Source organism: Panthera leo, chromosome D4 (assembly GCF_018350215.1).
Source record: "Panthera leo isolate Ple1 chromosome D4, P.leo_Ple1_pat1.1, whole genome shotgun sequence".
Classification (NCBI taxonomy): Eukaryota; Metazoa; Chordata; class Mammalia; order Carnivora; family Felidae; genus Panthera; species Panthera leo.
Genome location: NC_056691.1, coordinates 3169256 through 3195169, shown reverse-complemented (window position 1 = coordinate 3195169; position 25914 = coordinate 3169256). Strand labels below are relative to the sequence as shown.

The window sequence follows — 25914 nt, the reverse complement described above, 5'->3', positions numbered from 1 at the left end:
CCGCACGTTCCCCGCCTCTGGTGAACCGGCAGAGAGGGAACTGTGCCCATGCCTCCCGGAATCACGTGCGCACACGCGTGGTCCCTGGGCCGCCGTAGCAAGGCGTGACCAACGTGGCCGCTTAGAGGACAGAAATGGATGCCCCCCCCCCCCCCCCAGTTCTGAGGCCAGAAATCCAAATCAAGGTGGGGGCAGGGCCACGCTGCCTCTGGGGACCTAGGGGAGGGTCCTCCCTGCCTCTTCCAGCTTCCGGAGGCTCCAGACGTCCCTTCGCGTGGCCCACAGCCTGTGTCTCCATCCTCAGCCGGCCACCTCCCCTGTGTCTGTCCCCTGCGTGTCTCCCGTCAGGACACTTGTCAGTAGATTCGGTGACCACCCCGATGACCCAGGATGCTCTCATCGTAACTCCCTGATCTTGACCTAATTTCCCGTGCAAAGACCCGCGTCCACGGGCTCTGGGTGGGTGCTCTTGGCGACCTTCCGTCGCCCACCAGAAGGCCAGGGAGACGGTCGTGGGGCTGGTGGCCCCGGGCTGGCCGCCCTTCACTTTCTCCAGGATGTATTTCTGCGGGGCTTTATCAGCAGGAAAATGGAAACCGCGGCTGCCTTCTGCACCCGGCGGGGGGCGGGGGGGGGTTCTATGAGCGAGAGCGCCGTGGAAAGTCGCTGCCGTGTCAGTTGTTTTTTCATTGACTCAGAGGGGAAACAGGAAAGGGCCTCTTGTCTTCTGATGCGAGTTTTTATCTCTGCCGGTGGGGCCTTTTCTGTTAAGTGGCGTTTCTGCAGAAACACTTGTTGAATTTTTGGTGTGGACAGGAAGTCAGATATGCTGACTAACTTTTCCTTTATTTTAATGACATTTTTCTTATCTGGAAAACGAAGCAAGAACACGCCTCCTCGGGCCCAGGGTGTGTGCCGTTGACAGCTGCGTTTCAGAGTTCTGGCCTGTCACACACGTGTGTCTTCCCTGTCACACACGTGTGTGTGTGTACACGTGCGTTCATACAACATGGCGGTTTCCTAAAGGTGTGGTCACACCCTGGAGGGCGCGGCGCTGTGGTGTAGACAAGCGTGCTCGGAGACCTGCCGGGAAGCCGTGCGTGGCGCCGTGAGGGCCCTGCGCTTGGCGTCCCTCCCCCGTGGTGGAGATTTGGGAGTTTCCCAGTCTGCCACATCCTTGACCACTTTTCTTCGTGTACCTCGGTGAGTGTTCTTATAGGAAAGAGTCTTCTGGGAAAGCAAGCAAAGCCTGTTTTTTTTTTTTAATGTTTATTTATTTTTGAGAGAGGGAGAGAGGGGAAAAACTCAAGTGGGGGGGGGGGAGGGGCAGAGAGAGAGGGAGACACAGAATCTGAAGGAGGCTCCAGGCCCTGAGCTGTCAGCACAGAGCCTGATATGGGGTTCGAACCCACAGACTGGGAGATCATGACCTGAGCGGAAGTCAGACGCTTGACCGACTGAACCACCCAGGCGCCCCAGAAGCAAAGCCTGTTTGAAGGCAGTTCACCTAGAAGTTAACAGACGCAGACGAGTCCAGATTGGAGACCAGCAGGGCCACTGCCTGCTCCCTGTGGCCCATCGGGGTGGGGTGTCCCGAGGGTACAGAGCCCCTCATGTCCAGTGCTCTCCGGCAGGCTTCGGTCAGCCTTGGCTGTGCGGGCTGGGCCCCGTGGATGGTGGGGCCCAGAGAAAGGAGTTGGTGTTTGTCGTTGGCTGTGTGCGTGTGTGTGTGCATACGTGTGGGCATATGTGTGTGCGGGCACGTGTGTGCTCCTGGAAATTAGGGCGCAGCACATCTTGACTGCCTTGGAAGAGGCCTTCACAGGTTGAGGGGTGTCTGCCTGTTAGGAGGCTCGTGGAACTTGTTTTCGTCCGTCTCAATTATATTTTAGCCCCATGATAAAACTCATTGCCCACTTGCCTAGTGCCTCTCGCTTGTCCGGAGTGGTAGAGAATTGATCTCGACATTGTCCGGGATGCAGCATGTCTTTCCGGGGTACAGCCGTGCGCCGACACGCTGGGTTGTGAGTCCCCTGTGGTTCACACACGCGGCTGTTCCTGGAACCGTTCATGGGGCGCCGGGTGCTCACAGGGGTGAGGTTCTGCTTGGGAGTGGGGTGGCTCAGGCTGGGTGGCATCTGGAAGGCTGTGTCCCATTATATCAGTCAGTCAGCGTTCTTTAGAGAAAAGGAACTGGCTCTGTGTGTGTGTGTGTGTGTGTGTGTGTGTGTGTGTGTGTGTGTAGGGGGAGGGGGGAGGGACTCTTTTTTCTGCTAAGACCTTCAACTGATTGGACAAGGCCCACTCACATTCTTGAGGGTGATCTGCTTTACTCAAAGCCTCCTGATTTAAATGTTAACTCCAATCAAAACATCCCTTCCCAGAAGCCCTTGGAATTGCTTGACCAAGTATCGGGCACCGTGGTCCAGCCAGACTGACACATAAAATTAGCCACTGCGCCAATCAGTATCCCCAGGTGACTCAACCCCATGGCAGGCCACAGGTACGGTGAGTGAGCTTGCTCGGGGTGCTCACCGGGGATGACCTACCTGAGTGGGTGCAACCCGGGGCTCATCCCCAGACTCCAGGGGAGCAGCCAGCCCCGGCGTGGAAGAAGGTGACATTTCTTGTCTGTGGGTGTTGGGAGCAGGCCGAGCCTGCGCTCACTGACCCGGGGCCTCCCTGGGCCTGAGCTTATTCGGGCTGGCGCTGAGGGCCTCCCCGTGAGCCTCTGGGGATGATTCCTGTCCGCCTCCCTCCAGAACGTGCCGCACTCCCCACATGGACACGGGGAGGTGTGTACTAACCGAAGGCCTCACTCCCCATGTGGACACGGGCAAGCCTCGAGAACACGCCTCACTCTCTGCCTGGACACGGGCGGGGTGTGTACTAGCTGGAGGCCTTGGTGCTGTGCCTTCTGGTATTTTCTTTTTCTGTGAAAAACCTTTGTTTGGGTTGAGGTCTTGCCCTTCTGTCCCCTCCTCTCGTGAGCTTCGGAGGCTGGCCTCCTGTCCTCCTGGCCCCCTCTTATCCGGCCTCTTGACCAGCCTGCTAATTTGACGATAAATAATCAGGGTCAAACAGAAGACAAGCAGTGTGGTGTCCTGGGGCGGGCACGGCTGGCCATTTTTGTGGGTTTGGAACTGACCCCGCCTGGCGGAGAAGTGGAGGAAAGCAGGGAGCGGTGCTCCGGGCCCCCCCGAAACGATAAGGGAGGTGATTTCTCTCTCTCTTCCATCAGGTGTGTTGTTGGAGGGGAGCAGGTGAGAGAGTGGATGGCAGAGGGAGGAGGCCGGTCCCGGAGCCTGGAGGGGCTCAGTGGGGCAGGCAGAGCGGCGGGCACAGGTGTCGGGGCCGCGACCCCGGGGTCGGGCGGCAGGAACGAGCATCAGTCCTCTGGGCCCGGCGCTCGGCGTGTGTCTCGGCTCCCCCATGGGCTGAGGCTCAGAGAGGAGGGTCCCCCGACACCCAGGTCCACAGGCCCCCCTCACTCCTGGGTCTGCGAGGTCACCATGTGGGCGCCACGTGCCCCGGCCTCAGACGCGTCCCACGAAGCCTCTGCTCTCCCTGTTTCCCGGCGGCCTGGGTGTACCTGTTTGTGGCTGCTCTGGGGTCCACGGGCGCGGACCCTGGTCCTTCTGCAGGGCTGGTGGGCCGCCCCATGGGCACCTGAACCTGCCCCTGCCCGCTGCGGGGGGCTGATTAGAATGTGCCGGCTCCGGGGGACGGGGACCGATGGTGACAGCAGGTGCCTGAGCGAGACGGCAGCTCCAGGCCTGCCCCCAAGGTCTACCGCCCTGGCTACTCCTCTCAGGAGTGCCTTCTGGAGTTTTCCAGGGTGGTCTGGTGGGGCATCCGGGGCTCCACAGCCGGCACCCCTGGGGGCACACCCGGGACAGACCTGAGACCTGACATCAGCCCCCACATTTCACCGGGAAAGGTTCAGCAGGAGGAACGGGGCAAATTAAGTGAAAATGCTTCCTGAGTCTTGCTCCTCTTTGAGGGACACACGTCTGTGCGGACACGTGCCTGCTGGTTCCCATGCTTTCTGCCCCAGCCTCGGCCAGGATGTTCTGGGCAAGGTAAAACCTGGAGGGGCTGACGGTGGGTGAGCTGGTCCACGTGCTCCGAAGCTGGGGTTCTGCGGGGAGGCTTCGGGGAGAGCGGCCTCGCCCCCGGAAAGGAGGGAACCAGATGCAGTTTACAGAGATTATTTGCTGGGCCCTCTCTGTGTACGCAGGGCGGGTATTCCTGGAAATGAAGAACTTGGAGACGTTCGGATCGGTTTATGTTTGTGTGTCCAGCACAATGTTTGTGATGTTCTTATTTGGATTAAAAGGACGCGATTTCTTGTCTCGGGCACCAACGCAGAGTTTAAGGGGAGGTTGATTCCTGCAGAAGGCTGGATGAATGAGTCATACTGTGTTTATCTGTCGCTGGTTCTTGGTACCAGGGGTCCGTATGCTGTCGTTTGCATTTGCCCATCTTTGGGGCTAAGTTGCTCGGCAGCCAGTGGGGCGACGGGAGGGCTCACGCCCAGAGGTTGGCGCCCGTGGGTCTACAAAGTGGCTGCAGGTTTTCCAAATCTGGAGTGTGGGCCACACCACACGGTGTGGCTGCTGGGGGTCCAGACCTGCTGCGGTGGGGGCACCACCCGCCTGCTTTCTCTGCCCCCTCCCCTGGGGAGAGCCCCAGGAGGAGAGGACGCAGAGGGTCCGACCATCTGTCACGGACTGATCTGCCCGGAGTCTCTGTGGCCGTGTGTGTCTGTCTCCATGAGGTTCCGTGTTCTGGTTGGCCCAGTCGTGGCTGAAAGTGCAGGCTGGTTCGTCAGACCTCGGATGTGTTTTACTTAGGTTTTGGTTGCCTCCTGTAGGGAGCAAAGAGTGAGTCTTTGAAAATCCAGAGGACTGGACAGAGTGACCACCGGTCTCTGCTTTGGTCCTGGTGACCGTGTGAACAGACCCCGTCCCGTGCGTAAGGGAGCCTGCCAGCTGGACAGAACAGCGATGCGTCTCCAGCGAGAGCTGCCGTTCGAGTCTTTTCCTGCTTGCTTTTACGACTCGCTGTATTGTTTTATTTTTATGCAAGTACAGTTTTGTAAACCTGCCATTGTAGCCATTTTTTTTAGTTTTAGTTATTTATTGAGAGGGAGAGAGAGAGATGGCGGGGAACGAGAGACGGGGAGAGAGTTTCTGAAGCTCTGGGCTGAAGGCAGAAAGCCCACTACGAGGCTCAAACTCAAGAACCGTGAGATCACGGCCAGAGCCAAAGTCGGACACTTAGCGGACTGAGTCACCCAGGCGCCCCTCTAGCCATTTTCAAGGGTACAGTTTGGTGACATTAAGGACGTTCACATTGTTGTGAAACCACCGCCACCATCTGTCCCCAGAACTTTCATCTTCCTGAAACTCTGTCCACGTTACATAATAAGTCCCCAGCCCTTCCCCAGCCCCTGGCGCCCACCGTGTCTCTGTCTCTGTGAGCTTGACCCTCAGGGGACCTCGAACAGATGGAATTACAAAGTATTCGTCCTTCTGTGTCAGGCTAAGAAACGAAAGCGTTTCTGGAAACATCACAATCCCACGTGCACACAGGCACACCTCCTTTTACTGCACTTTATTTTTGTGTGCTTTGCCGATACCGCGTTTTTTACAGACTGAAGGTCTGTGGCAACCCTGCGTCCCACGGTATCTCCCGCCCTTTCCTTATCACGATATGTGTCACGGTGATCCGTGGTCCGTGCCTGCGACTCGCCAAAAGCTCGGATGACGGTTAACAGTTTTCAGCAGTAACGCGTTTGTGACTAAGGCATGTGTGTTGTTATTAAATTAAAAAAAAAATTTTTTTTTAACGTTTATTTTTGAGACAGAGAGAGACAGAGCATGAACAGGGGAGGGTCAGAGAGAGAGGGAGACACAGAATCTGAAACAGGCTCCAGGCTCTGAGCTGTCAGCACAGAGCCCGACGCGGGGCTCGAACTCACGGATGGCGAGATCATGACCTGAGCCGAAGTCGGACGATTAACCGATTGAGCCACCCTGGCGCCCCTGTTGGGTTTTTTTTTTAATTTTTATTTTAAATTTTTATTTATTTTGAGAGAGCTAGAGAGCAAGCAGGGGAGGGACAGAGAGGGGGAGACAGAATCTGAAACAGGCTCCAGGCTCCGAGCTGTCAGCACCAGAGCCCGACACGGGGGCTCGAACCCACGAACCGTGAGATCGTGACCTGAGCCGAAGTCGGAGGCTTAACCAGCTGAGCCCCCCAGGCACCCCGAGGGGTACAGTTCTATTATGAGCATTAGAGCTTGTATAGGTCTGTGTGACCACCACCATGGTTGGACACAGAACAGTTCCATACCCCCCTCCCCAACCTGTCCTGTTCTCTCCCTTTGTGTTCACCCATAACTACCCACTATACCTGATCTTCTCGGTCCCTGAGTTAACCTTTCAGGAACAGCTAATACGTGGAGCCGCGTGGTGGGTTGCCTTCCGCGCCGGCCCCTTCCACTCAGCATCGTGCTGCGTGAGGGACAGCGCATCTGTTTCACTATAGCATTCCATCGCGTGCTTGAACACTTGCGGGTTCTCTGAAGGCACAGCTTCGTTTCCTTGGGATGAATGCCCAGGAGTAGCATTGCTAGATCTTAGGGTAAGCGCGTGTGTTACTCTATCAGAAAGCACCAGAACGTCTCCTGGAGTGGTTGCAGCGTCTTACGGCACGACGGCATAGTTGTTCAGTCTGCAGACCCAGCAACCATTCAGTAGCGCCACATCCTCACCTGCACTTGGTGTGGCTACTTACTGCCTTTTCGGCCATCCCCGCGTGTGGACGGTGTGTCTCATTGTGGCTTTCATTGGCATGTCCCCATGGCTGATGACGTTGGCCATCTTCCCACGTGCTCATTTGCCATTTGTACATCCACGCCGACCCAGTGTCTGTCTGGGGTCTTTCGCTCATGTTTTAACTGGATCGTTTGTTTTCTTCCTGTCGAGTTCTGAGAGTTTGTCACGTGTTCCGAATACAAGTTCTTTATCAGATACATGACTCGCAGGTACTTTCTCTGTAGTTTGTCTTTTAATTCTTGTAACCGGATCTTTTACAGAACATAGCGTTCTAATTGAGGTTAAGTTCAGTTTAGCAGTTTAAGGGCTCGTTTCACGTTGGGGACCTTGTGTCCTGTGACTTTGCTAAACTTTCTTGTTAATTCAGAGAGCTCCTTTTTAGAGATTCCTTAGGGTTTCCAACATGAGATAATAAGGAGATGCCACAGACAGCTCTGTGCACACACAGCCCACACCATGGAGGGGATACCCCGATTTCTCAGTAACCGCAGACGGCCAGAACTCACCCGCGAGGAAGCAGACAGCCTGCCCGGTACCAGAAGCGCCAAAGCATCTGAATTCACGGTGAGGAACCTTCTGAAAAAGCCATCCCCAGACCCGGATGGGTTTACCGGCAAGTTGTACCAAACATTTAAGGAGTAACAGCCATTTCATACAATCTTTTCCAGAAAACAAAAGAGGAAAAAAAATAAAAGAGGCAATCCTTCTGTCTCTTTATTTCATCTTTGCTAACTTGTATGTATTTTATATGTTTTTCTTGCCCCCTTCCCTGGCCAGGCCTCTGCTGCAGAGTCAGACAGGAGCAGGGAGAGGGGACATCCGGCCTTGTCCCTGTCTCAGGGGAGAGCGTTCAGTCTCCCCACTGCGGTCCTTGTTGGCTGTGGGTTTCTTCGTAGACGCCCTTTATCAGGGTGTGGGGTCCCCGCCTTTCTGTGCCTCGCTCGCTGATTTTATCGTGAGTGAACACCGAATATTTCTGGGGCTTTTTTTACATCAGTCGATACACTCAGGTGTTTTTTTTTACGTGGACTCCCAACAAGCTGTATTACATTTACTGATTTTGCATATGGAACCAGCCTCGCGTCCGGGGATAAACTCTATTTGGTTGTGGCGTACCTTTACATACACGTCGGATTCTGTTTATGGATATTTTCTTGAGGATTTTTGCATCTGTGTGTGAGGGATACAGGTCGGCAGTCTTTCCGTGCAGTGTTCGTCTGGTTTTGTTATCAGAGTAATCCTGGCCTCATGTAGGTTGGAAACCTTTTCTTCCTCTTCTGTTTTCTGGAAGAGATTGTGTGAAATGGCTGTTACTCCTTGAATGTTTGGTACAACTTGCCGGTAAACCCATCCGGGTCTGGGGATGGCTTTTTCAGAAGGTTCCTCACCGTGAATTCAGATGCTTTGGCGCTTACGGTACCGGGCAGGCTGTCTGTTTCCTCGCGGGTGAGTTCTGGCCGTCTGCGGTTACTGAGAAATCGGGGTATCCCCTCCACGGTGTGGGCCGTGTGTGCACAGAGCTGCCTGCATTTCCTCAACTGTTCGTGTGTCTCTGGAGTCCGCAGTGATAACCCCTCTTTCTCCAGATACTGGGAATGAGAGCGTATTCGATCTCGTGTTTGAAATGCAGCCTCTGGAAGGAGGCGTCATCGCAGCCGGGGGCATTGCCCCATCTCCCTCAGTGCGGTTCCCTGGGCCCTCGAGATGTCCCCCGGGAGTAGCAAGTGAGGGGCGGCAGGAGGAACAGGAAGGCTGTTAAGCCGCTGGGGCAGCATTTGGTGCCCAGGGGCAGAAAGTGCATACGCGCCCCCCAGTGACCTGCACGTCCTCGTGTGTTTCCAGAAGCATCAGGCTGCTCCCGGGGAGAGTCTCCCCAAAGGACGGGGGACGCTCTGCGCCTGGTTCATGATGCTCAAGGGGACCCTTCCGGGCGCGGCGGCTACAGTGCTCATCAGTTCCTGTTTCATCCGTTTCCAATCAAGGCTCACAAGCTGGGTTGCTCTTGAAACCCTGGCAAAGTGAGTCCACATGGAGCTTTCTCTCCGGGTTCACGCAGAGCTTGCTGGTGGTGCTGGCTCACCCGGCAGGGCCAGGAACCAGGGTGTCCACAGCATGTCCTCCCTTATGGGATGCCTCGTGAACCCTAGAGTAGACGTTTCTAGGCTGACGGGCTGTGGGTTGGGGCTGCTGTCTCAGTCCGCTCGCGCTGCTGTAACCAAGCCCCGCAGGCCGGCGGCCTCTGAACAACACAGACTTGTTTCTCATGGTTCTGGAGGCTGGAGGCCCGAGACCAGGGTGCTGGCCCGGCTGGGCCAGGGCCTGCTTCCAGGTCTCAGGTCACAAGCTTCATTCACGCTGCATCTTCACATGGGGGCGGGGGGTGGCGGGGACCTGGGGCTCCCGGGGTCTCTTCTAGAGGGTACTAGTCCCTCTGCTGGGGCTCCACCCTCACGACCCTGTCACCTCCCAAAGGCCCGCCTCCTGACGCCATCACGTTGGGGGGCAGGATCTGACACGTGAGTTCTGGAGGACACAGACCTTTGTAGCATCTTCCTATATGAGGGAAAAGGTCAGAGCTGGGGAGCGATTCACAGGGCAAGATTAATTTTGCTTCATTTAATTAAACAGTCTGTGTCTCGGGGCTTTAGAGTAGGAGAGGGATTTATAAGCAGTCGAGGGAACGTGTTTTGCGCGTGCGGAAAGACCGCTCCGGGCACGCCAAAGCGCTGTCCTGCGTGCGTGTGCGGTTTCCTACGTGATTTCACGGCCGGGCGCCCACCCCGGTTGCTGGGTTTGGGCCGCCGTTGGCCTCGCTGTCCCGTGGCAGGTGCATCCTCCCGCCGCCCGTCTGCTGTAGGCTGCGTGTGTGGCGTCTGGGGCGGGGACGTTCCAGGCGGGGCGCCGGGAGGGCCGTGCGGGGTGCGGGGCGCCCCCTGCGACCTTGTCCCTGCAGCAGCTGATACGACTTACCGCCCTTCTGGGTGTGATTTCCGGCCTTATTCTAAGGTAGCACGTTTCCCGTAGGAAGTGCAGAAAGGAGGGAAATTAACATCGGCTCCTTGGCCGAGAGCGTCGGGGAGAGGGGGCATTCCTTTGGTGCCCACAGCCCCCATGTCTTCGGGGCTGAATTGTAGGCACTGAATGCCGGCGTGCTGCCTCGAGGGGTGTCCATGGGGGTCTGAGGTCTCAGGAGACGGGCAGGAGGACCGAGGGGGTGTGGAAGTGCGTGAGGGGCACACGCTCCCAGGAAGGGGCTCCGTCTCCGCGTCCATGCGTGGCCACCAGGAGGGAAGCAGGCAAGGGCCGTGGGTGGCGGTCCCTCCAGGAGAGGAGGGCCCACGCCACGTGCGGTTAACTCTGGGGATTAATAATTCACCTTCTTTCCAGCAGGTCGGCGACATTTTAGTCTTGTGTTGTGATTGCTTGTTAAAGAGGAAGGGAGCCCGCCGTAAGGCCGAGCTTTCTGGGGCTTGTGCCTTTAGAACCTCGTGGTTCCATAGTAACGAGAGGGCTGGGGGCCGTGGAGACAGAGCCCCATCTTGAGGAAAGTTCCAGTCGTTGACGTCGGATTCACATTTGTCAGCGCCCTCCGACACACCCCAGAAGGCAGCCGCCCCCCTCAGCATCCCAGGAGGACGGAACTCGTGGGAACGCACCGGCCGTCGGGCACGCACCTGCCGTGGGGGCCCCGTTCCGGGCATGGATGAGCACACACAGCGCGGTGAGGGGTGCCGTCTGGCTGTGCCCTGGAGGGGTGCCCGGGCCCCGACACGGGCGTTCCTGAGCGTGGCCCCACACGGAGGAAGCCCCCGCCGTCCCGGCCAGACCCTGTGTGTGTTCTGGACAGGAGTGACCTCTCTCTTCCCCAGACGGCCTCCGGGGCGAGCATGTGCCCCGCTGGAGCGTGCTCACCGTTGTCATGCGGTCCGTAGCCGTCAGCGTGTCTGGGCAGATGCACGCACGCTGGCGAGGTCTTCGGGGTGTGGGGACCCGGGCGAACGCGCGTGGCTTCCCTGGCAGTGGTCTCACAGAAGGGGAAGCCCTCCCTCTGCTGTCCAGGGCTCTTAGAGATGTAGCCGGCGGAGAGTCACAGATTGGCGGCATTGAGCCGCCACCGTGTTTGTGTGAGAAAGAGGGATCTTGTCTTTTGTTCATGCCACTTAGCCTTTTATGTGTCCGGTCCCAGGCAGCTCAAGGCGGGGGGAGGGGCTGGTCCCCGGCTCCCCACCCCGACTCCCCTGCAGAAACACAGGAGTCCTTCTCGACCCCACCCCTCCCCATCTCCCCCTGCACCATCGCCTGGCTGGAGACCCCTTTCCTCCCAGGTCTCAAAGCCCCGCCCCTCCCCACCCCCGACCTGAGACTCGGGAATGAGCAGCTTTCTGGGGGAGCCTCTGGGGTGAGTGTTTGCACAGTTTGGTGCGATGCAAGAAATCAATAGCCACAAGGACAGCCCTCCTTGGCAGGATGCAGATGAATTCTGTCCTCTGGCCGCACAGTTGACTCCGTCCCCTGGGAAAAGCCATTCTGGGCCTGTCGGAGATCATTCCAGTATATTCCTTTACTCCACGTAATGTTTTATGGAGCTGAGATTCACATAACATAAAATGGACCACGCTGCCGTGAACAACCCAGGGCATCCAGGACATTCCCAGCGTGGGGCGACCTCCACCTGGGTCTGGTTCCGGGACACTTGTCACCCCAGGGGAGCCCCGTCCCCATTAGGCAGTCACCCCCCCTGCCCTCCCCCACCCAGTTCTCCACTTCTCCTTCGAAGAGAAGTAACACCTCGTTGGTTCCTCATGAATAATGAGTCAAATAACATTCTTCACATGTCATTTTTTTTACAACGACCTTTTAACAACCGTCCTGCCCTTGGCTGAGCCTCAGTGCCCTCCAGATTTCTCATGGCTGAGAATCTGGTCATGGTGGGGGGGAGGGGTTTGGTGAGCTTCCCACGTGGGCTTTCCCCATCTTGTCGCCTGGGCGAAACTGAGTCACCGTCCTGGCTGGGGCTCTGCCCCCCCCAGGCGAGTGCACACTGGTTCATCTTCCCGTGACCAGTGGCGTCTAGTGTGTGAGAGGTTCACAGCTGTGGAGAGGGCTCAGTGCCAAGAACAGAAATATATCTGAAAAAAAGAAAGAAATCCCATAGCGTTCGGAGCCCACGGGCGTGCGCTGTAGCCACACGCGGCTGCCGAGCAGGGCAGAACCTCGCCGCAGAACGGTCTTGGCCCCCGTGGTGGTGGCCGGGACGTGGCCTGGCCTGTCCCCAGAAGGCTGCGGGCCGCCTGCACCCCCTGCTCCCGGCAGACTCAACATGAAGCGTGATTTTATTTAAAGCCTCCAGTTGGTGAGGGCTGAACCTGTAAGTGGCCCGAGTCACGATTAGTCTGACTCGTGGGCCCTCGCCCTAGCGGGACCGGCGGGTTTTGAACTCTGTCATCCGCGACCCTGGCTTTTCCCGCTCCTGCAGCCGTGTGGGGACGTGGGGACGGGCCTGTCCCAGCTCTGCAAAACCGGCAGCTCTGGGCGGGGGGTGCCGACTTGGAGCAGGAAGAGAAAGCCCCCGGGGAACCCCACGGAGTAGATTCAGCGTTCCGGGAGACGGAGCCTGTCTGTGAGCCGGGCCGGCTTGTTCAGAGGACAGACGGCTGGCGTGAGCTTCAGGTACATCCTCCGCTCAGCGTGGGCTGTGGCTGCATCGTAGGCGGCCGTGGAGGGCGGTGTTAGTCTGCGGCCCTGAATGACCCGCGTCGCCGTTAGCCAAAGCCCGGGATCTTAGGACATGTTGGTTTCTTCAGGTTTTAAAGAAAAAAAGTTTATTTATTTTGAGAGAGAGAGAGAGAGAGAGAGAATGAGCGGGGGAGGAGCCAAGAGAGAGAGGGAGCGAGAATCCCAAGCAGGCTCCGTGCTGTCAGTTCAGAGCCCGATGCAGGGCTCGAACCCACGAACTATGAGATCATAACCTAAGCCGAAAGCAAGTGTCGGACGCTCAACCAGCTGAGCCACCCAGGCGCCCCGTTCCTTCACTTTTCACGCATTCTGTCATCTTGTAAAAACCTGTTTTGTAGGGAAAACAGGGCTGACGTTATGCAGGTGTGCCCCAGGGAAAGGCACCTCCAGGCCGCGTGACTGCTCGTGCTAGCTTAAGGGGAGACCGTGGGTGTCCGCCTCCCAGCTTTGCGGGAGACACAAGTACCACAGGGCTCGTGACCCTCCCTCTGGGAGTTAGGAAGGCACCCTGTCGGAGCCATGGAGCAGAGTTCCCCACGCGTCCCGGCGTCTACACCGGCGAGAAGCTGAGTTTCCGGGATTTGCAACTCAGCGTGGCCGAGCCGTTTCTAGGCTTGTCCGGACCAAACCGAGTCCGGCCAGCTGCTGGGAGAGGCGGGTTGCTGAAACTCACCCCACCCTCTCTTAAATCCAACCCGCTGACCCACGGCTGCTGCAGAAACACACGTCAGCCCCAGGGGCAGCGGGACTCCCGGGTCAGAGAGGCTGAGGACAAATGGTTTCTGTGCACAGGCCGCTCCCCACGGGAGGAGGCAGATGGGGGCGGGGCAGCTTTCCCAGGTTTGTTTTGACAGCTTTCTTGTGTGGGCACATCTCGTGGAGGCTGGCGGGCGTCCCCGTTGTCCCCTTGGCTAGTGGACGAGGTACGGCGGCCCGAAGGACACACACCCACAATTTGGTGGCACTGTGGTCTTTATGTCCCCTTATATATTTAATTCTTTGGGGACGTTGTTAGTTTAAGCTGTCGAGGGTCTGCTGGGAAGGGAGTTTCACTGTGAACACCTGACCGTGTCCCATCCTCATCCATAGCTAACACAGGCCTCTGGAAGGTCCCGGACGGTCGTTGGCCATGTTCCTTCTAGAAAATGCTTCCCACTGACAGCGGGGAGCCCTGGGTTAGAGGCTCGTGCACATGTGTCTGCCCTGAGCGGGAGCCCCAGAAGTTTTCCATCTGTGGGATATTTAAGTCACCCACCACGTCCTCCTCAGAAAGCCTGTCGTGTGGACTGCACCACGTTCGGGGAGAGAGCGTTCTGCGGTCCCAGGGATCCTGGCCAGGCCTTCCCTGCCTCCGGGGGCCCAGGGAGCTCCCCTTCCGCGTCAGGAAACCCCCACCGTCGTTACCTTTCACACTGTACGTAGTCTGCTTGCAAAAGGCGAATTAAAAGGAAATGCTTACGAAGATTTGAAAGCATATTCTGGAATGTGTGTCGAGGTGGAAAATCAGCTCATTTAAGGGATCAGCTTTTCCAGTTTGGAGCGGTTCGTGAGTTCCTTGCGCGGACGCAGAACGGATGTGCTCTCCCGTTCCCGCTGCGGCCCATCCATGGTGAGGGTCCGGGGAACGCGGCCTGAACCCAGGAGGCCTCTGTGAGTCGCTGACCGCTGGCTGGGGTGTCCTCCCCGTGACAGCAGGGACCGGGCCGTCCGCGAGGCTGGCTTCGAGGCTCGGATGGTCGGGGTCACTCACTCGTGCTTCAGACCCGTGCCCTCGACACCCCCCGGGCGCGGGCGGTCCACGTGTGGCTGGTCAGAGCCGCGGGTGTGGACATGCGCCGCAGGCTGAGAAGACCTGGGCTCAGGAGGGGCTGTTCTGTACCCTGTTCGTGGCTGTGAGTTGCTTGTGATTGCCTTCGGATTTGCGTTGGGCCGAGTGGAAGACACCGTAAGAACTAACTTCAGCTGTTTGTTTTTACCCTTTCAACGTGACTTCTGGAAACATCTGAAACCGCACGCTTGGCTTGAATGTGGCTCACCGGACGTCTCGGTCGGCAGCACGGATCCAGCAGGGGGGACCCTGTTTCTTTCGGTTCCTGCATCCGCCAGGCCCGGCCCGGGGGGCTGGGAGGCCCTGACTAGAAACAGACACTCAGGCTTTGAGAAAACCGCTAGACCCGCGTTAAGTGCCACCGTTTCCCCATTTCCGTGGACATTTACGGACAGATGGCCGGCCCTTATCAGACAAGTGGGTTCGGCGCTCGTTTGCGTTTCTCCGGCGCGGGGGACCCAGCACTCTGCTTGGCGAGCGCGCTTGGGCCCCGAAAGGCCCCCCAGGCTCCCTGTTCTCCAAGCCTCCGTATCCCTGTTTTCCGTGGACGCAGAAACGTGCGGAGCGGTGGCCCGACGCCCCCCGCCAGCTGTATCCTGCACGCAGCTGTTGGTGAGCCGAGCCCACGCGGCGGTGACGGAGGGACCGCCGTTTAACCCTGTCCTGCCCCCAGATGTGCGGCTGCATGGGCTTCCCGGGCTCCTGCTGACGGGGGCCACCGTGGGGGCCGCTGTGGGCCCGCGGGAGTCCCGGGAAGAGGCCCGTGGGCGTTCCCACATCTGGCTGGGCTATTTATATCCCACAAAGGCCCGTTTTCCTCTGAAAGCGTGGGCATGTGGCAATGCTGTCATGCACACGGGCAGAGCCAGTGAAACGAGCCTTTCATTAAATGACTAGCTGGTGCGTCCAACACGTTCTCATCCACGTGCCCCGGCCTCGGGGCGTCACATCTGCCCTGCTGCGTGCTGCCGGCACGTGTACTGGGCGTGGGCGGAGTGCGGCCCCCACGGGGGCCCCACCCCCAGTGTCCTGTGTCCCGATGGCATGCCCACGCCCCCCCCTGGGGGGAGGACAGGCCCCTGCAGACCCCCTGTCTGCACTGCAGTCCCGTGCAGGGCAGCGAGATGGTCCGGGGTGCACGGGAGGGAAATCCAGTGGGGAGGGGTGCGGAGAGGAAGAGCCTCGTTGAGAAGGGCGGCTGAGGAAGGGAAGACAGCACCATGCCTGGGTTGGGGAGGAGCGCTCCAGGCAGAGGGGACAGCAGCTGCAAAGGCCCTGAGGCAGCAGTGCGCCTCCTGTGTTCAGAGGACGTGGGGAGCCTGGGGGCTTCTTGGCGCTGGGGGCCCTGAGATGGGAGCCGTGGAGCCAAGAGTTTGGAAAGGCCCGCAGGCTTCCGGGGAGAATGGAGCACCTGGGGTGCAGGGTGCCCGTGTAGGAGGCCGTGAGGTGGTCTGGAAAGAGGATGGAGACACAGGCGAGGGTGCAGCAGCCGGGCTGGGACGATGGCCCGATTGCGTCTTGCTGAAAGGTGGAGCCTGGGGTGGGTGGGGGTCAAGGATGCCCTTAGGTCTGGCCGGTCGACTAGAGAGTGGAGGCCATCCCCCCACTCCCCCAGGAGGTGTCGGCGGACCAGCCGGGGCAGAGGGCCAGTCTCCCGGAGGGTGGGCAGCCTGCCTGGGGAAAAGCCTCATTTGTTCGTCCATCAGCTGAGGTTGGCTGTGCGGGACGCGGGACGGGCCAGCCCCCGGGGAGCCCCCACCACAAATGGAGAGACGGGTCAGGTGCACGAAGGTACGAAGGTGGGGCGTGGCAGGGTTCCCAGGGTCCTAAAGGTCCTAAAGGGCACCCACTGAGCTCTGCGGGGTGCTGGCCGCCAAGGCATCTGGAAGCAGGGCTGGGAGTGTGGGAGAGGCAGAGGCCACCCATGGGGAGCCCTGGCCTGGTTTTCGGAGTCTGTGCAGCCTGTGTGGTTGGGGACAGGAGTGGCTTTAGGAAGGAGGCACCTCCCTCCTCCAGTGCAGACCTCCTACCCTACCCTCCTCATGCCTGTCCCCCCCCCCCCCCCCCCCGGGAAGGGCAAGTCACCACCCAGGGGCATGGACGGCCCCACCTCTGGGTCAAGCGGGGCCCTCGTTTCTGCAGGCACATCTGGCTGCTGCCTCACTGTAAACCAGGAGGGGCCAGGTTGTGTTCATCACAGAGGAGAGTTCGTGTGTCTTGTGGTCTCGGCCGTATTTGGGGGAGGGGATGATTACTGACCGGGTCCCACTTGGAGCCACCTGCCCAGGCTCCGGGATTGGTGTTGTGGTCCCTTGTAGCATGCTGGAGAGTGGCCCCCAAAGAAGTCACGTCCCAGGCCCTGGAACTTGAGTGCCACCTTGTCTAGAAACAGGCTCTATGCCGACGTGATTCAGTTATGGATGTTGTGGGGAGGTGACCCTCGGTTGCCGGGTGGGCCTGAAATGCCATCACAGTGGCCTTCTGGGAGGAGGTGGCAGGGGCGGGCAAGGAGGCTGAAACACAAGAGAAGGTGACGTGAACACAGGAGCTGAGATTAGAGTGGTTTGGGCACAAAGGCTGGTTTTAGTGGCAGCTTGACGGGCCGCCGGTGCCCACGTACTTGGTCTGGCAGCCTTCTGGGCATGACTGTGAGGGTGTTTCTGGATGAGATTAGCGGTCGAATCAGAGGGCCCAGGAAAGCAGACTCCTCCTCAGTGGGGGTGGGCCTTGTCCAATCAGGTGAGGGCCTGGATGGAGCAGAGAGGCAGAGTAAGGGAGAACGCCCTCTCTGCTAGGCTGCTTTGGGCTGGGTCGTGGTTCTGTCCCGCGTTCAGGGCTGGACTGGAGCTGGGACTCACACCATCTATCCTCCTGGGTCTCCAGCTTGCCGACTGCACATCTCAGGGCCGATCAGCCTGCATGACTGCGTGATCTGATTTATTATACTAAATCTCTTTACGTGTACACGTCCTGCCGATGCTTTTCCTCTGGGGACCCCGACTAACCCAGTGGCCACAGATTAAGGGATGCGGGCAGCCACCAGAAGCTGGCAGGGGCAAGGGAGGGTCCCGTCCCGGAGCCTGTGGAGGGGCCGCGGCCCTGCTGACACCATCATCTCAGCCCGGTGAAACCGATTTCAGACTCGTGGCCTCCAGAACAGCAAGAGAATAGATTTCTGTTGTTCTGAGCCACCCAGTTTGCGGTCCTCTGTTCGAGCTGCCACAGGAAAAGAAGCCAGTATACACAGCCAGTATAAACAGTGCTCCCCTAAATACCCTGGCCACACGCACAGGCTGTTATTCAGTGCGTGGATTTCAGGCAGCGGGACCGCTGGGTCAGGGCGTGTGTCTCTTTGTTTTGTAGATCTTGCCAGAGAGGTTTGCCAGCGTATCTAACGGCTGGTCTTTTCCCCGTGAGGACGTGCGCCTGCCCTGAGCCCGGCCTGCGTTCTCAGCAGTGGGCGTGCGGGGTCTGTCCGACTGTCAGTGTGCAGGGGACGCGGCCGCGGCTTTGCTACGTGACGCGTGTGTCCCTGCGTCCTGGTGAGGTAGGGTCTCTGCGTTCTTGTTCCTCCCGGGCTGTGTCTGTGTCGCCCATTTGTAGGGCTGTTTGTTACAGGGACTGGTGATCCCTTGCCGCCTCGAACACGCTTGTTCCCTGCCCTGCTGTTCGCTGCTCGCCGTCGTCGGTGTGTCCTTTACCATCAGGATCAAGTCCTTTTACGCTTGACTGTGTCTGTGTGTCTTCTACGACTTCTGGCCCCGGCGTCTGGGAGGCAGATCACACGGCTGTCCCTTGATTGCCTGGCTCGCACCGTATCGTCTTGTGTACTTGGGTCCAGCCCTCGAGCGCGTCTAGGGTGCTTCTGTACGACGTGGAATGAGGTGTTCGAGGGAGGGGAGTCCACGTTTATGACCTTCCAGTGTCCCGGCACGAATTGATGATCCACCCTTCCACCTGTGCTTCCTCCATCGAGCTTCCGCTCTGCTCTGCGTCACTCCCCGTCAGCGGGGCCCCTCTGGGGACTGTCCATCCCCCGCCCCCGACCCGTGCGCCAGCACCTGAGGGGTAGCAGCCGTACCGTGTGTTTCCGTGCTGGTGAAGGAACCCCCTTCCCTGCGCTCCGTGACACGAGGGGGCGTCGCATGAGTGCGCGTGCACGTTGACGCGTTTCTCGTGGCCTCTGGGCGGAGGCCGGTCCGGGTGGACGTACGATAGTGCGGCCAGGGGCGGCAAGGGGGACGGTGTGGTGGCGATGGGAGGGAGAGCCAGGCAGAAAGGGACACGGAAACTGTCGCGTCGTGTGCGATTACCCCTCTGTGCACACAGGTGATTGAGCAAGTGAAGTAGTCTCTGAGGGACGAGGCATCAGACAGGCAGCAGGGTTATCCTGGGGGAGAGACAAGACAGCACCTCCCACTGGCTCCGCCACTGTGTCGGGATGCGCCGTGCTGTGGGTTGCCTCTGGGTGTGGGTGTTCTTACTTCGTGCACGGTGAGGTGTGCGTGTGGATGGTGCGGGTGCGTGTGCGGGAGCGTGCGTGCACGGTGGGGGTGCGTGTGCGGGAGCGTGCATGAATGGTGGGGGTGCGTGTGCAGGAGCGTGCGTTGCATGGTACGAGGCGGGGGAGTGCACGTGCACAGTGGAGGAGTGCGCATGTGCATGAGGGTGCATGTGGAGGTGCATGGTGGGGGGTGTGGGGGGGTGCGTGTGCACCATGAGGGTGCGTGTGCGGGAGCGTGCATGAATGGTGGGGGTGCGTGTGCGGGAGCGTGCGTGCACGGTGGGGGTGCGTGTGAGGGAGCGTGCGTGCATGGTGCGAGGCGGGGGAGTGCACGTGCACGGTGGAGGAGTGCGCATGTGCATGAGGGTGCGTGTGCGGGTGCGTGGTGGGGGGTGTGGGGGGTGCGTGTGCACCATGAGGGTGCGTGTGCGGGAGCGTGCGTGCACGGTGGGGGTGTGTGTGCGGGAGCGTGCGTGCACGGTGGGGGTGCGTGTGCGGGAGCGTGCGTGCACGGTGGGGGTGCGTGTGCGGGAGCGTGCGTGCACGGTGGGGGTGCGTGTGCCGGAGCGTGCATGAATGGTGGGGGGGTGTGTGCGGGAGCGTGCGTGCATGGTGGGGGTGCGTGTGCGGGAGCGTGCGTGCACGGTGGGGGTGCGTGTGCGGGAGCGTGCGTGCATGGTGCGAGGCGGGGGAGTGCACGTGCACGGTGGAGGAGTGCGCATGTGCATGAGGGTGCGTGTGCGGGTGCGTGGTGGGGGGTGTGGGGGGGTGCGTGTGCACCATGAGGGTGCGTGTGCGGGAGCGTGCGTGCACGGTGGGGGTGCGTGTGCGGGAGCGTGCGTGCACGGTGGGGGTGCGTGTGAGGGAGCGTGCGTGCATGGTGCGAGGCGGGGGAGTGCACGTGCACGGTGGAGGAGTGCGCATGTGCATGAGGGTGCGTGTGCGGGTGCGTGGTGGGGGGTGTGGGGGGGTGCGTGTGCACCATGAGGGTGCGTGTGCGGGAGCGTGCGTGCACGGTGGGGGTGTGTGTGCGGGAGCGTGCGTGCACGGTGGGGGTGCGTGTGCGGGAGCGTGCGTGCACGGTGGGGGTGCGTGTGCGGGAGCGTGCGTGCACGGTGGGGGTGCGTGTGCGGGAGCGTGCGTGCACGGTGGGGGTGCGTGTGCCGGAGCGTGCATGAATGGTGGGGGGGTGTGTGCGGGAGCGTGCGTGCATGGTGGGGGTGCGTGTGCGGGAGCGTGCGTGCACGGTGGGGGTGCGTGTGCGGGAGCGTGCGTGCATGGTGCGAGGCGGGGGAGTGCACGTGCACGGTGGAGGAGTGCGCATGTGCATGAGGGTGCGTGTGTGGGTGCATGGTGGGGGGTGTGGGGGGGAGTGCGTGTGCACCATGAGGGTGCGTGTGCGGGAGCGTGCGTGCACGGTGGGGGTGCGTGTGCGGGAGCGTGCGTGCACGGTGGGGGTGCGTGTGCCGGAGCGTGCATGAATGGTGGAGGTGTGTGTGCGGGAGCGTGCGTGCATGGTGGGGGTGCGTGTGAGGGAGCGTGCGTGCATGGTGCGAGGCGAGGGAGTGCACGTGCACGGTGGAGGAGTGCGCATGCGCGTGAGGGTGCGTGTGTGGGTGCGTGGTGGGGGGTGTGGGGGGGTGCGTGTGCACGGTGAGGGTGGGGGGGGACTGCGCGTGCACCATGGGGGTGTGTGTGCATAGTGGAGGGCTGATGTGCACGGTGGGGCGTGTGCATGCATGTTGTGTGTGCAGATGTACCGTGTTGTACACAGGTACCACGTGTGTGACTTTGGCTCCCCTCGCAAACTCATACCCAGCCACTGACTCAGACCCTGTGAACAACGGTTCCTTGCTTCCCCAGATGCCCTCTGTGCCCTGCTGTACTGCCCGAGCCGGGATGGCCCCACCCCTGCTGGGAGCCCGGTGAGGTCAAGGCCGGCACTTACCCGCCCGTGACCCCGGCCCCACCCACAGCACAGGGGCAGGGGTGCCTTGAGCATCATGCCCTGCACCCACAGGGCTGAAGGCTGGCAGGTCCACAGGAAGACACCGGCCTGAGCAGGCGTGGGGTGGGTGGGTACGGCTGCCGCAGGCCAGGGCTGTCCAGTCCTGCTCCGCCCCCGCAGGCCCTCCTTTGGTGGCTGCTGGTGGCCCAGCCTGCTCCACAGGTGGCAGGCACGGGTGGGTGGGGACCAGGGTACACATGCCAGGCAGGCTTATTTCTTTCCCAAATACCCGTGTGATAGAGTCTCCACAGGAGCAGATTGTGGTACATCTGCCCCAAGGTCAGTGGAAGGTAAACTGGGAGCCTCCCTAGGGAGAAAGATGGGGAGCAGGCCCCGTGGGCAGGAGAGGAGGATGGGGGGCGGACCCCATGGGCAGGAGGGGAGGATGGGGAGCAGGCCTCCCAGGGAGGAGAGGACAGGAAGCAGGCCCTCTGGGGAGGACGGAGAACAGGACCCCGTGGTCAGGAAGGGAGGGTGGAGAGCAGACCCTCTGGGCAGAAGGGGAGAACGAGAGGACAGGGAGGAGGCCCTCTGGGGAGGAGGGGAGGACGAGGAGTAGGCTCTCTGGGAGGAGGAGAGGATGGGGAGGACGTTCTCTGAGGAAGAGGGGAGGACGAGGAGCCAAGGAGGGTTTTGTGCAGGCCCAGGAGGGAAAGCCAGGAGCAGGAATCGTTAGACTGGAGTCTGAGATGAGAAGGGCTGCGATCAGTGATCAGGAAGCAGCCGTGAACACAGGGGGTGCCTCGGGAGCCGGCATTCGGGACCCTACGGCCCTGAGGAGGAGCCCCCAGGCCTGAGGGGTTGGTACCGTTTCCTCTCTCCCCTGGGTTCCCCTTACCCCCTTCTCCAGCCAGAGACCTGTCCAGGCTGTGCCCAGAGCCCAGGGTCCCCCTTGAGAGCAGTACCCCCGGCCACGTGGTCCCCGGCCCTGCTGTGCTGGGCTCTCTCACCTCAGGGCCTCTGGGTTCTGTGCCTGGGAACTCACGTTCTGGCACGTGACTGGACGATGGCCCACCCACCACACAGACCCCCTGGAACATCCCCCGCGATGGCCTCTCCATCGAGGCCTTGGATTTCCTGGGGGGTCAGGGGCCTGTTACTCGGAAGGGCCTGGGCTGTGTTTGAAGGGTGTGGAGCATGGCTTGCGTGGCTGATGTGTGGAGGGTGCCCGGCAGAGGGCAGGGACGAGGGGGAGGGGGGTCCACGTGGCCGAGAACGGCAGTGGCGCTGCATGGGCTTTGTGCAGGGGAGGGGTCTCCGGGAGAGAAGCCTGTGTCCTGGGTGGGCCAGCGAAGGTCAGGTTCAGAGAGAGGGTGATGGTCCATTGTCTGTCTGAACTGTTCTTGGGGACGCTGAGGCAGGATGTGCTTTGGGGCCGTGACTAAGACCAGGTAACATCGGCAGAATTATATATGGTGTGTTGATGGGCCAAGTAGGTTGAATTAATGTTTAAAATTGGTACTGAGAGGTGGTGAACCTGAACACAAGTCTGTTTTCATTTGGCGAAAATTTGTGCAGTGAGTTCTTTGCTACTTTTTTTGTAAAGGAAAGTCAGTACAGTACCTGGCCTGTAAATAGGCTTTTAAACAGTAGACACTCATGGGGCGCCCGGGTGGCTCAGTCGGTTGAGCGTCCAACTTTGGCTCAGGTCATGATCTCGCGGGTGGTGGGTTCGAGCCCCCGTCGGGCTGTGTGCTGACAGCTCGGAGCCTGGAGCCTGCTTTGGATTCTGCGTCTCCCTCTCTCCCTGCCCCTCCTCCATTCATGCTCTGTTTGTCTCTCAAAAAATAAATAAACATTGAAAAAAATTAATAGTAGACACTTCTCTTGCTTCTTACTGAGCTCCGGGTGAACTCCAGGGCCTGCAGTCGTCCTGAGATGTGCCTGCTGAGCTAGCCTGGAGTCAAGTGCACTTTTTCGATGGAAATGGGATCCAGTTCAAAACATCCTGTTCTGTAATTAGCCAGCGCAGGACTGTAAGTCTGTGAAAACATCCTCAAATTGCAACGCATACTGCAGACTTCATAAACGTCTCAAGATAGGTAAATTGTATGCAATTGCAGTCAAAGAACATAATTCTGGAGTTCGTTGTCTCAAAATAGCTTTGAGGCCAGAAACATTCTTGGTCTGTCACAAATGACAGGATAAAGCATGTTCTTAACGCAGGTGTCCCTGGGGCCACTGTCAGCCTGCGATGCGGGGGTTTGCGTCTGGTTTCCTTGCGTCTGGTTTCCAGACCTGCTCAGCACCCCCGGCTCCCCGGGCCCCGCCGTGGAGTGCGCCTTCTTGGACTTCCCACGCGTGCCGTCGTGAGACCGGGGAGGCCCTGAAAGTTGCCCCAAACCCACGGGAGCCCGTGTGAGCTGCACCTGCTGTGGCCACCCTGCCTTTCCTTCTTCTCCTCCTCCCCCTCCCCCTCCCCCTCCTCCTCCTTCTCTTCCTCCTCCTCCTTCTCTTCCTCCTCCTCCTTCTCTTCCTCCTCCTCCTCCCCCTCCTCCTCCTCCTCCTCCTCCTCCTTCTCTTCCTCCTCCTCCTTCTCTTCCTCCTCCTCCTTCTCTTCCTCCTCCTCCTTCTCTTCCTCCTCCTCCTCCTCCTCCTCCTCCTCTTCCTCCTCCTCCTTCTTCTCCTGGTGCTGTGGGTGTGGTCACCGAGGCTCTGGGAGGGCGGTGGAGGAGGGAGAGGCTCCGGGGACAGGGGCCTGGAATCAGGTGGCCTGTTCTGTGCAGGGCCTGCCTCCTTCTCATCACCATCTTACTGCGTCTCCTGCCCTGGCTGCCTCGTGGGTTCCTAGGCGCCCAGTTAGAAGGGGCAAGGGCCATCCGCTTCCCGGCTGGGAGGGACCTCATCTTCGTGTGCTGGGCGCGGGGATCTTAGACCCGGAGGTGGGGACCCAGCAAGTGTCTGTCCTGCCAGGCTGCACCCTGCACCTGTAGCACAGCGTCCGTCCATCGCGCAGACGTGGCCAGTCCCTTTCTTGCTCATAACCAAGGCTCGAGCACCCGGCGTGTTGTGACGGTCACCTGTGCCCGTCCAGGTCACATTTCTGCTTCCTTCAGCGCTGGATCCGTCAGCCAGACCTCCGTCCTGGTGACCGCTGTGACGGGAGTCAGCACAGGCTGTAGGGGGCACACGTAGGTCAGTGTCCAATGTCACCGAGCACCGCTGTGTCCCAGGCCCGCGTCCTCCTCTTGTGGAGGGTGGGGTCGCCCGCAGCTTCTATGGGAGCCTGCCCGCCCACTGCCCGTGTCCTTGGGCTTGTTCGAGACCAGGGTGGGTGCCACCGTCCCCTCCGGGTGTCTGTCTCCAGGCCTGCAGGGTCACACGGACGCCAGCGCTGTGGGTGAGGTGCACCCTCAGGGGCCAGGAGGCCGCGCCGGTCCCTCACCAGCACTTAGTTTGGTTCCCCGGGTGAGTCGCGCTCTGCCCAGCTGTGCCGTGGCCTGCGATGCGCGGGTGCTCTGCCTACGTCCCTGCCTCATCTGCCCTGACTGCAAGCCCAGGCGCCCCGACCCGCCCCGTTTCCAAGGCCGGATGCTCGGAGGGGCCGAGGGGCTCCCTCAGGGCCCCTCGGACTGCAAGCTCGCCTGTCCTGGTCCCGGAGCCCCAAGCCCTCGGTAACCGCGGTGGCCTGGCCTGCAGGACCCTCGGGCACTTACTGAGTGTCCTCATGTGGCTCTAAGTGGCCTTTCTCCTGGGGGAGCACACCCCTTCTCCTTCCTCGGCCTGGGCCCTGAATGGGCCCACACACAAGAACAATCGAGCCCACATAGTGCACAGCCCGCCATTGATAGGGACGAGAATGGGGCAAGCGTGTTCCACGGCCCGAGGGAGGCTCACCGCACCGCCTTGTCCCGCTGCTGAAGAGCGCCTTGTGGTCCCCGAGGCTGGTCCCAGCGGGCCCCGCCCAGGCTCGTCCCCGAGACTCCCCCTCCCCCGCGTCAGGACCCACGCCCCTGCAGCAGAGGTCCCCGGAGGCAGCGAGGGCTGGGCCAGCGGGGTCCTGAGCCCCGTCCTCCCGTGGCCAGTGCAGGAGCGCAGCCCCGGGAGAGGTGAGGCTGGCCGGGCGGGCGGCAGGGGTTTGGCGGGCGGCCAGACGTCCAGTGTGTTTCCTTCTTTCCTGTTTTACAGAGGACATGACTTGTCACGTTCCACTAGAAAGCCCAGAGGTTGCTCAAAGCCCTGGGTACGAGAATGTGTGAAAATCCAAGCTCGATCTTGCTGAGTGTTTGCTGCGTGTGGTGCTGTTTGACCCCCCGAGGAACGGGGGTGTTAGCGGCCAGCCCCGCCTGGCTGGCTGGGGACTGTGCACAGGGCAGCTGGGTCCCTGGCGCACCTGTGTGTCATCAGCCCTGCGGACGGACGGACGACGGGCTGTCGTTTTCCCGGATGTCTTGGCTCAGGGGAGGAGGAGGAGACAGCTGAGTAAGGAGGCCGGCATCCTTCCGGCCCCCCGTGACCGAGGCACGAATGGCCAGCCACCCTTCCCGAGGACCGGAGGAGCCTGTCCGTGAGAAGCCCGCCTGTCTGTCCCGCTGGCCAGCAGGCGTGATTCTGGGCGGGCGCTCTGCTGGCCTGGGCGTTGTCCTGGGTCCCCGCCTGGGGGGCTGATTCAGGTCCCCTTGGACGCATCTCGTGCATACTCTTCAAGGAAGCTGGTGAAGGCCGTGGGCGCCGTGGGAATGGCCGGGGGCAGGGGACACCAGGCCTGGCTGTCCGGGGACGGCGCTGGGGAGGGCCGGTGTGGGTGGGATGTGTAGGCCAGGCTGCCGACGCTGGCAGCTCTGTGCAGGGGAGCGGTGCGGCTGCCGTGCAGGGTCTGGGCTGGGTCGTGGTGGGCACAGCCACGTGCACGCCAGGCGCCCTGTCCAGTCTGGCCTGGAGACCTGGAGCAGGTGCAGTCCCGGGGGGGGGGGGCGGGGCTGTGGGACAGGGCCAGAAGCACCAGGAAACCCACTGCGCCTGCTTGAAGAGGCCGCTGGTGTTTAGGGGCCTC

The 25914-nt window shown here is 60.5% G+C and overlaps 1 protein-coding gene across 1 annotated transcript in view; it reads left to right on the top strand.

The window, feature by feature from the left end:
- The first annotated feature begins 946 nt into the window (after positions 1-946).
- Positions 947-25914, top strand: part of SEMA4D (semaphorin 4D) — an 80246-nt gene continuing 55278 nt past the window's right edge. Inside the window, exon 1 of the mRNA XM_042914217.1 lies at positions 947-1203. The gene's annotated coding sequence lies outside the window, so the exon portion shown is untranslated. The remainder of the gene's footprint in view (positions 1204-25914) is intronic.